At 40.2% G+C, this 13,679-nt stretch overlaps 1 long non-coding RNA gene across 2 annotated transcripts; it reads right to left on the bottom strand.

The window, feature by feature from the left end:
• Nucleotides 1–210: 210 nt before the first annotated feature.
• Nucleotides 211–12,857, bottom strand: LOC150020175 (uncharacterized). 2 transcript variants are annotated; one of them, XR_016509325.1, is made up of 4 exons: nucleotides 12,616–12,857; nucleotides 4,469–4,514; nucleotides 682–871; nucleotides 211–485 (listed from the first exon to the last, which is right to left on the bottom strand). It is a non-coding gene; the product is annotated as an uncharacterized LOC150020175 (long non-coding RNA). The 2 variants fall into 2 exon arrangements; XR_016509326.1 differs by lacking the exon at nucleotides 12,616–12,857 and adding an exon at nucleotides 5,468–5,562.
• Nucleotides 12,858–13,679: the final 822 nt, after the last annotated feature.

Raw genomic sequence — 13,679 nt, 5'->3', positions numbered from 1 at the left:
CCAGCACTTCCCTTGCTCTTCAAAAGGCTACAAGCCAAAATCATTATCAGAAGTTCCCATTTCCTTATCTCTCCTAAAGCTGGTCACACAGATAGATCTCCACCTTCTCTAGAGTGTAAGCTTGTGGGTTCCAAAGTCACCAGTTTCCTGTAGCAGCTCTCTCCTTCAGGATCTGGGGTGCACTGTTCTCAAGTCTCCACGTAGCAGTCCAGGAACCACGTGCCATGCTGTACTGGATCACGGCATCCCAGATGTTGGAACCCAGGGAGGCATGATCCTTCATGGGACCCTGCTTCCAGGAATGGGCTTCCATCTTCTGCAGGGTCTAAGTCCCTGGTGAGCCCCACATCTCCTGGTGCATCCCATTCTGGTCCATGCAAGGGAGCAGGGCCAGAGGACTAAAATGTCCAGATGCTGAAAAACCAGAGGACTTTGGCACCAAGCTCCAAAGTCCCAAATTAAGAGTCCCCATACCAAGAGAATGACTTCACCGCACCAGGTTCATGAGAAAGAGAGAGAGAGAGAGAGAGAGAGAGAGAGAGAGAGAGAGAGAGACAACGAGGGCATGAACTTTTCAGCTGTTAACTCTCACTCCCCTTTAAAAATAGCCAAAAATGAATAGCCCTGCCTCCCTCTGCCAAGCCAGACCAGTTTCGGGACATGCCATTCAAAAATACCAACCTTCAGAAACACCGAAGTCTGTAGCTCAGATTCCTGGTCACAGTTCAGCTCCAAGCATCTCTCCTGAGTCTGTGTGCACTGGCCTGAGTCCTTCTCACAGTGTCAGTTCCTCTCCTCTGGAGCTGCTTTTACTATAGCCATCAACTCATCAGTGCGTCTGTGAGCTTCGCCAAGCAGGTCCTCCGCAGCACTGTTACCAAGCAAAGCGGGGGTTTGTCCATGTGGTGTCTTGGTGTAGACCCAACAATTAGTGTTGAGAAAAACAGGTCTTTATTTACAATATTCCAACCTGGAGTGTGGGGTAGGGGCTAGTAGCACTCCTGCTCAGAGTCCTGTTCTCCCATGAGACCTAGCACTTCTATTGTTTCTGAAAAGGCTACAAGCCAAAAATATGCCCAGAAGTTCCCCATTCCTTATCTGTCAGCTCTTTCCTTCAGTATTTAGCATACAATGTGATCAGCCTCCATATAATAGTCTAGAAAAGCAGGATGAAGTCCCAGAATAGCACAGGTCTTGAGAGTGTCCTGAGTTCCCAGAGTCCAGATAGAGTCCAGGTCTGCAAGACAGATTCCTCAGTGGCTTCTGAGTCAGCTGGAGCTGGCATGATCAAAGCAGCAAAATTTCTTATTAGCCTACGCCACGTGGCCCTCTCCCATAGCAAATCAGCTCTCTTACAAAGCTGCCTAGCTGCTCCATCATGGCTCTCTTCCTACACACCAGACCTCATGGTGGGCTGGTACAGCCCCTTTGCGGTCTTTTCAAACTGCGTGGCCCAGCTCAACAAATGGCTGCCACCTTTCGTTCTGGCTCCTTCCCTTCTTTGAGACTGCATGGCTCTGTGCCCAAAATGGCTACCACACTATTTTTAAAAGCCTGACCACAGCCTGTGATGCAGTCAGTGTGATGACCAGTTCTGGCCACTTGCAGAACCTCTCGCAAGTCCCATCAGCTTTTTCATCGCCATTCTATGGTCAAAACTCCTCCCATCTCCTTGGCACTGTGGAACAGCCATAGCCATTTGCATAACTAAGAAACTAGCTGCCAGCCATAGACATACAAAGTACCTTAAAGGCTGCACTGCCCCCTTTCCCCATTCCCAAACCCATAGGCTGTGGGGAATGCGGGGAACCCTGTTAGAGCTCTGTCAGCTTTGTCGCTGTCTTCTGTGCAGGGGAAGCACTGAGGGTGTTTCCAATGGGCCTGCAGACTGCCAGCCCTGCAGACAGACCCACAGACTGACTGATAGGCAGACCTCATGTTTCTCAGGGTGCTCCAGTTTTAAAGGCTTGGCCAAGAACTTCCTGAATGGCCGAACATCCAGCTCTTTCTATGGAGTGTTAGTGTCCACCATTTTTATCAGCTCCCCATTATCTCTGGCCCTTTTTCAGCTGCCATCTTTAGTCAGGGCCAAAGTTCCCAGCCACCACTCATGCAGGCACTGGATGAGCTGCTGTCCCCCGTCCCATGTCAGGAGTCACTCTGCTGGTTACTCTCACAGGCATGTACACAGTTAGCGCCAGGCAGCAGCCTTCTTCCCCAGCTCCTCCCTTCAGGAAGGCACAGGCTATTAATCTGCCTTTGTTGTGCAATATGCCTCAAAAGCTATACTTTCTGCTCTGTGGACACTCTTCCCCACTGCTCTGCTACTCTTTATCCTTTTTTAAAAAATATAGTGAATTAATATATATATATATATATATATATATATATATATATATATATATATATATATATATAGTAAAGTCAGTACATCAGGAGATGACTGCCAGTGAAAAAAATAGTTTCTTAAAGCTCCCATAGCAGGTGGCACACCATGCCATGGGATCAACATGGAGAAGCACCAGGATTGGTCAGAAGACGAAGGAAAGGGACAGGTGAACTGTCAGCAAGAACCTTTATTGTAGTTTCCTTGGAAAGGAGCAGGTAAGGCAGGCAGGGTAAACAAGCTTAGGACTGGTGAGTTTGAATAACTTTAGCAATCTCTGAAGCCTACGGGCTGTTCCTAGTTGTCTGATAGCTGGCCCTGGTGTGATTATGGCAGAAGAGTGATCCAGAGCTTAGGAACCTAGAGGAAATGGTTGAAGATAAGTGCTCTGGATTCGTTAGTTTGCATTTAGAAAGCATATGTCAGGTAACTTACTTACTGTCTCTAGAAACTGGCTAACCCAGAGAGGAACATTCCCTCTAGAGTCAACAAGGGCCAGATGTCAAAACATCAGAATACAAAAAATAAAAGACATGATTAATTAAGCTTTATTTGCTTTATATCACCTCTCACTACCTCACCTGATATCAGGGATCATTTTGTTTATTTGTTTATTCTATATCTATTCCTCCAAAATACAAACTTTGTTAGAGCAGAGACTTTTATGTTATATTCACTGCTGTAGTCCCAATGTTAGCCCTGGCTGGTTTAGCTCAGTGGATTGAGCGTCGGCCTGCGAGCTAAGTGTCGCTGGTTCGATCTTCCAGTCAGGGTACATCAGAGAAGGAAAACTCTGACTCCAAAAAACCTCCGCTGCCTTGCGGCATACCTCTTCAGGGGAAAGGCTAAGGGAGTAAACCCCGACAGAAAATCCGGAGCTGGAGTCCCTAAGGCGGTTCGACGTTGTAGTCAACACCGGCAACTCCTGCGGCGCACCTGAACCCAAGCTGTATTGACTCCGTCTTTCCCTTGGACCCTTCAGCTGCGAAGAGAGGGGGGGTCTGCTGCATGGGCAACAGCTGGCCCTCCATATCACCCTGCCCAGGCTCTGTAGCTTCAGCGTCATCGCAAGATGTCGATTTAACATGGGAGGAGACAGATACCATGTCACTCCCGAGTCGGACTGCACGGCCATTCTCGGCCGTGCAGATAGACTCTTAAGAAGCTACACCATCGTCTCTCGAGACGGACGGCTGCCGACGACGACGACGACGACGAGTCCCAATGTTAGAACAATGCCAGGCACAAAGTAAATGCTCAGTAAAGCATTTTTAAATTATTAGATAAGTAAATGGATGAAAGCTGCACATCACTGGTTCTCAACCAAGAGTGATTATCCTTTCCAGGAACACTTGGCAAGGTCTGGAAGTATCTGTGCTTCTCAAGTTGGGGGCAGAAAAGTGTTACTAGCATTTCGCAGGTAGAGGCTGGGTATTCTGCTAAATATTCTACATGCAAAAATAGCTCTCAAAAATAGAATTTTCCACCCAAAATGTCATCAGGGTCATGGTTGACAAATTCTGTTGTAGAGAAATCATATCACTTTGATGGAGCTTGAAAATGTATACTTTTTTCAAAACATAGTAATAACTTTCAGAAATTAATAACTATAGGATTAACTTAGAACCACACTTTCTCACTCAATAATAATTTTAATGTAGTTTTATTAGATATGTTAGCATAATCCTGAACTGCTATTACTACTTACTATATTTCAACAGAAGTAAACCATGAAAAACAATGTATTCATTTGTCAATTATTTTCGTATTTATAGTCTCTATCACTAATTTTAGGCATAAAACCTGGGTTCTGGGAATTCTGGTATAATTTTAGCAAGCCCCAATAAACCTGTTGCTCTCTCAGTAACTGTTGACAGCAGTGACTACCTGTGTCCTTCAAAGATATCTTAGCCTGAGGACAAGGCCTGTGTCCTTCAGTGATTCTTAGTATGCTGGGAAGAATTTAATAACTTTTCTGTTTTAGGAACTTCTCTGTTCTCAGGGCCAATTCCCCCAAAGCTATCTGCAGAAAATCCCTTCAACTCTCTCTCCCCTTGTCCCCTTTAAAAACCCCTGCCTTACTTTTGTTCAGGGCTGACACCATCCTGCCTTCCTGGTCTCAGCCTGCCTGTATAAACAAACAAAAAAAGATAATAATGAACAATTGTGATTCCATAAAAATATGTTACAAAATAAAAATACTAAGATTTGAGTAATTTCTATAATAGACAATATTATCTTGATTTAATAATGATGCTATGTAATACTCATCAAATCTGCCATGCTCCAGATACCTTAAGTTTTTTACATGTCTTACTTATAAATTTTTAAAATATCTGTGATATAGTGTGTATGAGACCCTGTTCAAGGTTCTGGGGTTACAGCAGTAAATAAAATCACACTGCTCCACTGAATCTTTCAGATAACAAATAAAATAAATAATGTAACATGGAAGATAGTAGGTTTGAGGGTGATAAACCTCAGGCCAACTCCTTAGTATAGTTTCTATAATTATGTCCACTTTACATTTAAGGAAACAAAGGGATAAATAGTGACTTGCTTAAACTCACACAGATAGCGAGTGGGGGAATTAGACTCGTGTATGAATCAAAAGCTCATGCTTTTAAACACTATTCTCTAGTTTCCTTTACTTCCATACGTATATGGGTGGGGTACTTTCTTCCACACAGCAATTTAGAACACAAGTTTCTTTAGCATGCTGGTTCTGCATGAACCAGATCTATGTGGCCAGTAAGTGAAAAGAGAAAGATTCTGAAGGTTCAAGTGTAAAAGACTTTTTAGGGTTCTTTCTGTTAAGGTGAGCAGATTGCTTCTGCTCACATTCCTTTGGCTGTAGCTCAGTCCCATATGTTTATTTAACTACAAGGGAACCTGTGTGCCCAGGGAAAAGAAGACATGAATTTGGTGAAAGCTAGCAGTTTTTGTTATAGCTCCTCCTTCTTAACACCAATTATCCACTGCATTTTTCTTCATGTTCTTAGAAGACGCTTGCCTTAATCCATTGGGCTGCTATAGCCAAAATACCATAGACTGGGGGGCTTGTAAACAACAGAAATTTACTTCTCACTGTTCTGGAGGCTGCGAAATCCAAGAAGAAGGCTCTGGCACATTGGGTGTCTGGTGAGGACCTGCTTCCGAGTTCACAGACAGCCACGTTCTCACTGTGCCCTTTCATGACAGAAGAGGCAAGAGAGCTGTTAGGAATTTTTTTTTTTAAAGGCACTAATCTCATTCATGAAGCTTCTGCCCTCATTATCTAATCATCTCCCAAAGGATCCACTTCCAAATATTATCACATTGAGGATTAGGTATCAACATACAAATTATTTTGTGGAGACACAAACATTCAATCTATGGTAACACTCATTCCTGTCTTAAAGGGAAAAGATACAAAGCCCTGTTTAGTTATTGACCCTAGCTCAAAGTCTAGAATGATTAGGTAATATGCAATCTTCTTTTTAAGTCCTAATGTAGTAACATATAAATTAAAACGAGAAATTTGCTGCCTCTCCAACTAATACAAATAAGCTAACATAGAATGATGGAACAGGGATAGGATGTGTACAATAAAAACTCCTAAGCAAAAAAGTGAAACTAGGAAACACAAATCAGTCACTGGTCCATGACAGTAATGGGGTCCTGCTGGACAGGCATTTTGAAGAATCCTCTGCTCTCTTTGGACCTGGATTTGGTTATCTTAAAGGAATCACCTTGGCCATTTCACTCTGGAGTTCTTGGATCTGCCCACTAGGAGAGTGTAGGAGACTTTGCCCTCTTTAGGGCGTGGAAATCTGCATAACTTTTCCTGTTACAGCAAGTTAAAAGTGTAGACTAAGGGTTCATTCAGAGTCACAAGGTATTTTCCGCTAGACTCATGGTTTTCTTAGCAATTCAGTTCTGTCAAAAAGCCTCAGAGAATACAGAAAAAGAGTTCCCTCAAAAATCTTAGTTATCAGTCTCATGGTCAGAAACAACACTCAAAATTCCTCCCTAAATACAATTCTCAAGTTTTCTTGCCCCCATATCACTTTCCTTTAAAAAAAAAAAAAAAAAAAAGAGAGAGAGAGAGACAAAACTAGCTCAAGTCTTAGTACCTTGAGGGCAGCTGAAAGCTGAAACAACAAGCTTGTAGAGACAGGCAGTTCTTATGATATACAGGGTGTGGCAAAAGTAGATTTACAGTTATGCGTATGCAAAACAGAGTTTATTCTTGTATGGTTATTTGTTATTGTTTTATTTTCCATAGGAACAACTGTAAACTTTTTGCCCCACCCTGCATAGTCCTACAATTGAGAAGTCTAGATGGTCCTTACGCCTTCAATGCCTTTTCACTTTTATTTCCTATTATCTGAACTCTGGAAACTATTGATCAGTTTTTACAGTCATGTGAAATGATTACCTTACGATTTCTGCTTGAAGGCTAGTCAATTATTCTTTCCAGAAAGTGGTAACCAACATATCCTCATATCCTGGCTTTTTTCAACAACTTTCTTAAGAGCTATAGGCTTAGTAAGCACTTGATCTACCTTCCAGTTCATCACAAGTGACAGTTTTATCAACCCTTTGCCATGGTAAACAGCAATCTCCAGCTTTATTCCCATCTATATTTGCTCCCCACAACTGGGCTGCTAAACCAAGTCACAGATTTTAGTGTTTTTTATAGTAGTGCCCTACTTCTGATATAAATCTCTATATTAGTTACTGTAACCTTGCTACTGTAATAAATAACCACTGAATTCCAGTGGTTAACAGAGTATAAAAATATTTCTCAGTCATATAGCATTTCTACACTTATGTTCCTTGTGGTTTTTCTTCACAGGTTACTTCCATCCATGGCTCTATTATCTCCTCTCTCTGCTTCAAGCTGGTGGATAGACAAGAGGTATGATAACTACATATGGCAAGACAAAGAGATCACCTTCATAACTTTTCTTAATTTTTGATAATAGCGTAAATCATGATTGTCATTTTATGGTAGGTTCTCTCCCTATTATTTTCTTTATATTTAATCCTAGTAGCTACCATTGTCATCTGTTTTGAGAAATAACAAGTTAAACATTAGGCTATAAGTTTTACCTCCTAATAAATTAAAGTGGCACATCAAAAATTTCTAGGTCTTAAAGAAAAGATCTTCGAAACTATGGACTTGGCAATGAGCTTCTCATTCCCTGTATCATACTGCAACATCAGCCTGACTCACCCTTAGACTGACCTCTATTTCAGGAAATGTTTTTACACTTACTTTTATTAAAACTCGGCAACTTACCTATGTACCTAATGCCCAGCTTTTCTCATCTTACACTCTTCTTTCTTGTATGCATAAGATTTTGTGACTAACTACTACTTTCCCTGGCTTTTTACCTCTCACATATATTTTCAGACTTTGATATCTTTATGTCAGGTTTCCACTCAGGGTGAGTCCATCTCATTATAAAATATTAAGAGATGATAGTCCTTTTCTAAACCACTCACTTATAATCAATAGCTTTTCTATAGTAACTCCTATCCTCTTATATTTAGTAACTTACTTCTGTGTCTATCTGATTTATTTTTTTTAATCTGTTTGTATCCTTGCTCTACTAGAACATAAGCTTTTGTAATATATGTAAATAGAACTTTAAAAACTTCGTAATCAGAAGGCTAAGAGACAGCACTCAGAAAGAAAGAAAGAAATGTAAATACCTAAATATGTCACTGTGCCTTTGAACCATAAGCCACATGAACTCTCATGTACTCTCATGGTGATGTGAAAACTAATATCTTCGTGAGACATTACACACTCAGGAGTAAATCGCCTCTCTTTCCAATGATCTGGGTGAGCATTTCTTGTGTCTTCAGTACTTACCATTTTCACTGAGGTGTTTCAGAGAAATTAATCTTTTCAGAAATGCAAACTGGATCAGATACAGCTTCAAAAGTGTTAGTTCTAAGAAAAAAAAAGTACAGAATCCAAGCATACTTAGAGATTTTAGAGACTTGGTTGCTCTCCTCTTCGATTTTACAGACATAAGCTAGAGCGTTGCCACCCAAAGTGTAGCCCACAGAGAACAGCATAAAGGAGGTGTTAAAAATGCAGAATTGCAAACTTCACTCCACACCTATTGAACAGCAGTCTGCGTTCTCACAAGATCCACGATGATGTATAACTATAATAATGTCTAAGCACCACAGGCCTAATAGGACATATAAACCAGTTCTAGATCTGGCAGCTGGTGTCAGAGATGCCCAGCATTCAGGCTTTATGTCTCCCAGTCCAAAACGTCTCCATCATGGCACATTGTCCCCTGCAATGGTTCCTCAGTCTTCCCTTTCTACCACGATAGTTCTGTGTAACCTCTGGGATTACTGGTAGGCTCCATGACGTGAGACCGTGTCTTTTCAGAGAAACTGAGACAATGTACTTGAGCATGCCTTTGCTAGGTACACCATAATGCAGCTTGAAAGGAGATCGTAGACTTCTGCATTGCTTTTCCACACAGCTCCTGAAGCCCAGGATACATAACTCTTTCAAGAAGAAGAGTTCTACTTGTTTATTAGGCCTTAATTAATAGAACTAAAATAATTAATGGCTGAATATAAGCAAAAAGCAGACAATGCCTTGAGGGAGAAATCCAGTTGAGGAACAGAGTAAATTAAAGAGTTTCTACCAGAAAAAGAGGCAGGTCAAAAATAGAGTCTAGTATACAAAGAAATGGAGTGAATATATATAAAAAATAGGCTAAAAAGAAATAAGCATTGATACACGAGCTCAATGGATGAATTAACATTAAAGTCTAATTTTAGGATTAGATTGAATGGGACTGAGAATGGGTCCTGTTGTCTGAGATGTTCAAAATAAATTACTTACATGCAAAACCAAACAAAAAAAAATGAGCTTAGCGGTGGTACCGGAGTTCATGAATATATCACCTCTTTTTGAGACAATGACAGCAGGCTTTCTCTCCACTTTAAACTGGGGTCATGTATTTGATGGTCCTTTGTTGCAAGGATGGTTTTTAAAAGTCTTACAACACCATTCAAGATCTGGCTAGCTTTTTCTTTTGTGCCTCCTTCATCCTAATTGATTATTTTTGGGCATCATAAAAGAGACATATATTCCCATATACCTGGTATTAATAGAGTTATCTCATGAAAAAAGAGCATGATTTAAACCTTCTCTTTGGTTTTAACAACCTCATATTTACCACACACTATGTACAAATATAAAGGAAGTTATGTTACTGGCAATACTTAACTAGAAGAGAGGAGGAAAGGGAACTTGACATTGTGTTGCATAAACCTTCTTGCTATCCAGGAAGCTACACCTTCACAACCCAGGGTCTTACAGCATTTCTCCAAGAGGATTAACACTCACTCCTTCCCCCTCCTCTTTCCTCACCAGATTGCCAGAGGGGAATAGAGGAAGGTAGGCACATGCACAACAGAAGCCAAAATGGACAGGGGAAGGTGTTGAACCTAAGAGACCTGTCAGTCTAGCCTGGGGAAAGAAGGGACTGGTTGGGAAGTGGGCCCATCTAAAGCCCATGAAAGTTTGGGAAGTTGATTTGTCATTTTCAGAAAGCATCTAGTCCAGTCCCATATCCAAACTAATATAATCCTAGGGGAACAAAGAAGTTCTCTCTCTTGCCATATAGTCCTAGAAGCCACATAGCCCATGTTCATGCAACTTCCAACACAGGCTCCAGGAGGGAGCCTGATATGAACTATTGCTGGAAATACACACTAAGCTAATTGGATGTTGGACTGGACTGTGCTTTGATATGGAGGATAAACTCTTGGCAGTGGTCTTCATTCTGGCCCTACTGACAAGAACTGGGTATTTTCCATGGTAAGGCAGACAGAGATGGCACATTGAAAAAGCAGGAGAGGTCCCCCCTTAACTGTACATCTTCAATAAAACATACCACAAAGCCACATCCTCCTGTGCAGGTCTCAGAAAATTCTTTTCTTTTAGATACCACAAGATCCTCACTTCCACCAGTAGCAAACACTGGTAACAGTTACACAAAAAGCTTTTCTCTCAGAAAAAATATTCTACACATTGAAAGTGTTATGGAATTGAAAAATTTTAAGCATCTAAACAGGCAATCAAATCTGACATGACCTTTTCTCATGAGTTTAATAGTCTATTATTTTTATTTTTTTATTTAATTTTTGTTGAATTTTGTGTTAATTGATTAATAAAATTACCTATATAAGTTTCAAGTGTACGATTGTATAATACATTATCTATATGTTGTATTGTGTGTTCACCATACAAAGTCTAGTTTCCTTCTATCACCATTTAGCCTCCCTTAACCTCTTCTACCTACCTTCACCTTCATTTCATTCCGGTAATCACCTACTGTCTCTGTTTATGACTTTTTAAAAATTTTTGCTTAATTCCTTCACCTGTTTCATCCAGCCCTGCAACACCCTCTCTGAAAGCTGTCAAACTGTTCTTTATCTATGGATCTGTTTCTATTTTGTTTGTTTGTTTGTTTGTTTATTACACTTGCTTCATTCTATATTCAGCTGAGCAAGTATTAGACCACTTTTTCTCATCTCAATAATGCATATATGTTTTATTGTTCCATTCATAAGCAGTCTTAAATATAGTAGAGAAGGAAATTGTACATCCTCATCATATAATATGCATACAATTTGTCTTGTGGCAAGCATTAAATTGAATTTATTTTTTAAGTTGCTTTTCGCAGAAGCATAACTTTTAAATTCTCTTTAGAGTAAGCCAGATTTCAGGTTTTCTTTAAATTAAAAATGGAATTTCTCAGCTCATTTCCTTTCAAATAACCCTTAAACAATAACTAAGGATTCTTCTTTTCACTCAGTTATCCTAGGATCTTAACAACATATTTAAGATTTCTTGTAGGGCTCTTGTTTCTTACTGATGTTTTGAACAATGCAAAATCCACATCTATATAATACAACTTAAGTTTTTACTCAATTGTTTATTTCAAGTGTTGCTTTTTTTCATAATAGTTAGACTTGAAAATTGTTCCCAATTACTGCCTCTATAATTTCAAACCACAATTGATTGCTTTTTTATCTCCCAAATGTTTTTCAAAATTGGCTACATGTTGATGTGTTGAATGAGTCAGTCCTGACTGTAGCAAAATTGACTAGACCTTTGCATAAACACATGATTTTTGTAATTAGAAATTTAATTACACTTTCTCCTTGTCATCATTATCCACCAGTAGCAATACATTTTTTATCACTTCATAACTTTTGTCACAAGGGATGTGACCTCCATCTAAAATTCTACCTCAATTAATTTTTTACTGATAAAATATCTTGGTTTGTATTTTTCATTCAGTTAAATTCTAATTATTGCTATTCTTCCCTTTTAAAATACATACGTCCAAGGACCTTGTCCTAAGCCTGGCAATTCTTTGCTCCAGCTACATAATTAATCTTCCGGAAATCTATTAGCTGTGGTCCTGGTACTCTCTTTTTTCCTATGCTTTCCCTTTTCTTTGATCACTGCTCTTGCAAACCATAGCCCCTCCAATTACGCTACTTTCTCTGTGGAACAAAGTCATATTGCACATCTCAGATTTTCTGTGGTTTTTATATCAAAGCAGAGAGTACCTGACTTATGCTTTCTTCTATCATTATTTATTATTTTTTTCACATCAAAAAAGAGGCAAATTTTTTATGTGCCTGGTTTCAATAAAAGCCTATCAGGCAAAGGGCATAGTTTAAACCTTATCTTAAGATTCAGTACCATGATCTGAATGTTTTGGGTCCTTGGAAGCACTGCCCAGGGATCTACCTGATTCCCAACACATCTTCTTGAGTGACTCAAAGGGATGTCAATTCAACCTCAAAATACCACACTGTGATAGTATACTATGGTAACATTTACTTTCTCTTTCAGTGTCCTAGAAAACAATCTCTTCTGTCAAGGTGAAAAAATATTTTCAGAGAAAATGCCACAAGTGTATGTATCATGATAGTCTTTCTTATAGATCAGTCAGGCAACTGCTTAGCTAGCTGCCCACAGAGCAACCTGGCACCAAAGAATAGACCAGAGTCACACAAAGTAACTATGCTATTTACTCAGCTTTTATTGAATGCAGGTTCACTCGAAGTGGAATATCAACACACATTAATATCATACTCACTCTAATGATCTAGGAGGAATATCACACACACACACACACACACACACACACACACAGAGCAATCAATAGGGAATAACAAACCTGAGTCCCAGAGTCTCAGCAAACAGGTCTGGGAGACAGCACGGTGGGCAAGGGAGTTGTCAGCGTCTTGCAAGGAAGAGCCGGTTTCACAGGCCAGGTTGGAGAGGGTATTGTCTGGATGCAGCAGAGCAGAGCCTCCAGTGGCCAATGCCAAGGGAGATCAGCATGGAGTGGAGCAGCACTCTGGTGTGTGGAGCTAAGCTGTCTCAGCAGTGGCCTGAAGCCTGACTCAGTTATACCTTGAAAGGGGTATACTCTACCCTTCTAGGTCTCTTGGTAAGTGTCTTGACAACCCTGACACCAAGTGGGGAGTTTCCCAAGGAGTCTATCTATAGGTGATCCTGCTCTGAAGACATGGCTATTCTAATCACATGTGCAGATATCTTAGTATGTCTTCTTGCCAGATGTATCTAGCATGACTTAGGTAGTTTCCTTCTTGAACAAAAGGGTCATGGCTGACTGACAGCCATCTTGTTTGACATGAGTGACTCCACTTTGTTTTGTATACTTTATCCTATCTTGACCAAACTAATGTCATTTTATTGGTCCTGCTCTTCACAGAAAGTAATCACATGAGATACAGAAGTGCTGGCTTTAAGTAAGCCTCATTCACACATAATTAGGTAAACTGAAAAATGTACAGTTATTATTTGCACCACAGTATTGGAAGCTTCCTAATCATTATCTACCTCTAGGTAAAAGAGACCCAACTCCTTGCAGCAAATGGACAGATGAAATTTTTCACCACTGGTTTGAGAATTTCAGGAGTAAGGAGCCATGTCTTATTCACTTCACATTAGTTCTTAGCAGAGTGCCAGATAGACAAAACATGTTTGTTGAACTCAGGCCAATGGTATGTTGACAGATAGACAACCACATATTTCTCCAGAAAAATGGGTTTACTCCAGAACAACACATGCCCTAATGGTGAACCACATGCAAATTCAGAGAAACAAAGGAGAAGAATGCTCTTTTATGGATTTGGGAGGGAGTATTGGTAGCAAAGAGTCCATTCTGACATTTCAAAAACTAGTGAGTTTTCATTAACTGAGCTATGATAGTGA

The sequence above is a fragment of the Furipterus horrens genome, unplaced genomic scaffold (assembly GCF_987537825.1).
Source record: "Furipterus horrens unplaced genomic scaffold, mFurHor1.1.pri manual_scaffold_2, whole genome shotgun sequence".
In the NCBI taxonomy this organism is placed as follows: domain Eukaryota; kingdom Metazoa; phylum Chordata; class Mammalia; order Chiroptera; family Furipteridae; genus Furipterus; species Furipterus horrens.
Note: the sequence above shows the minus strand (reverse complement) of the source record. Positions and strands in the feature narration are given on the sequence as shown.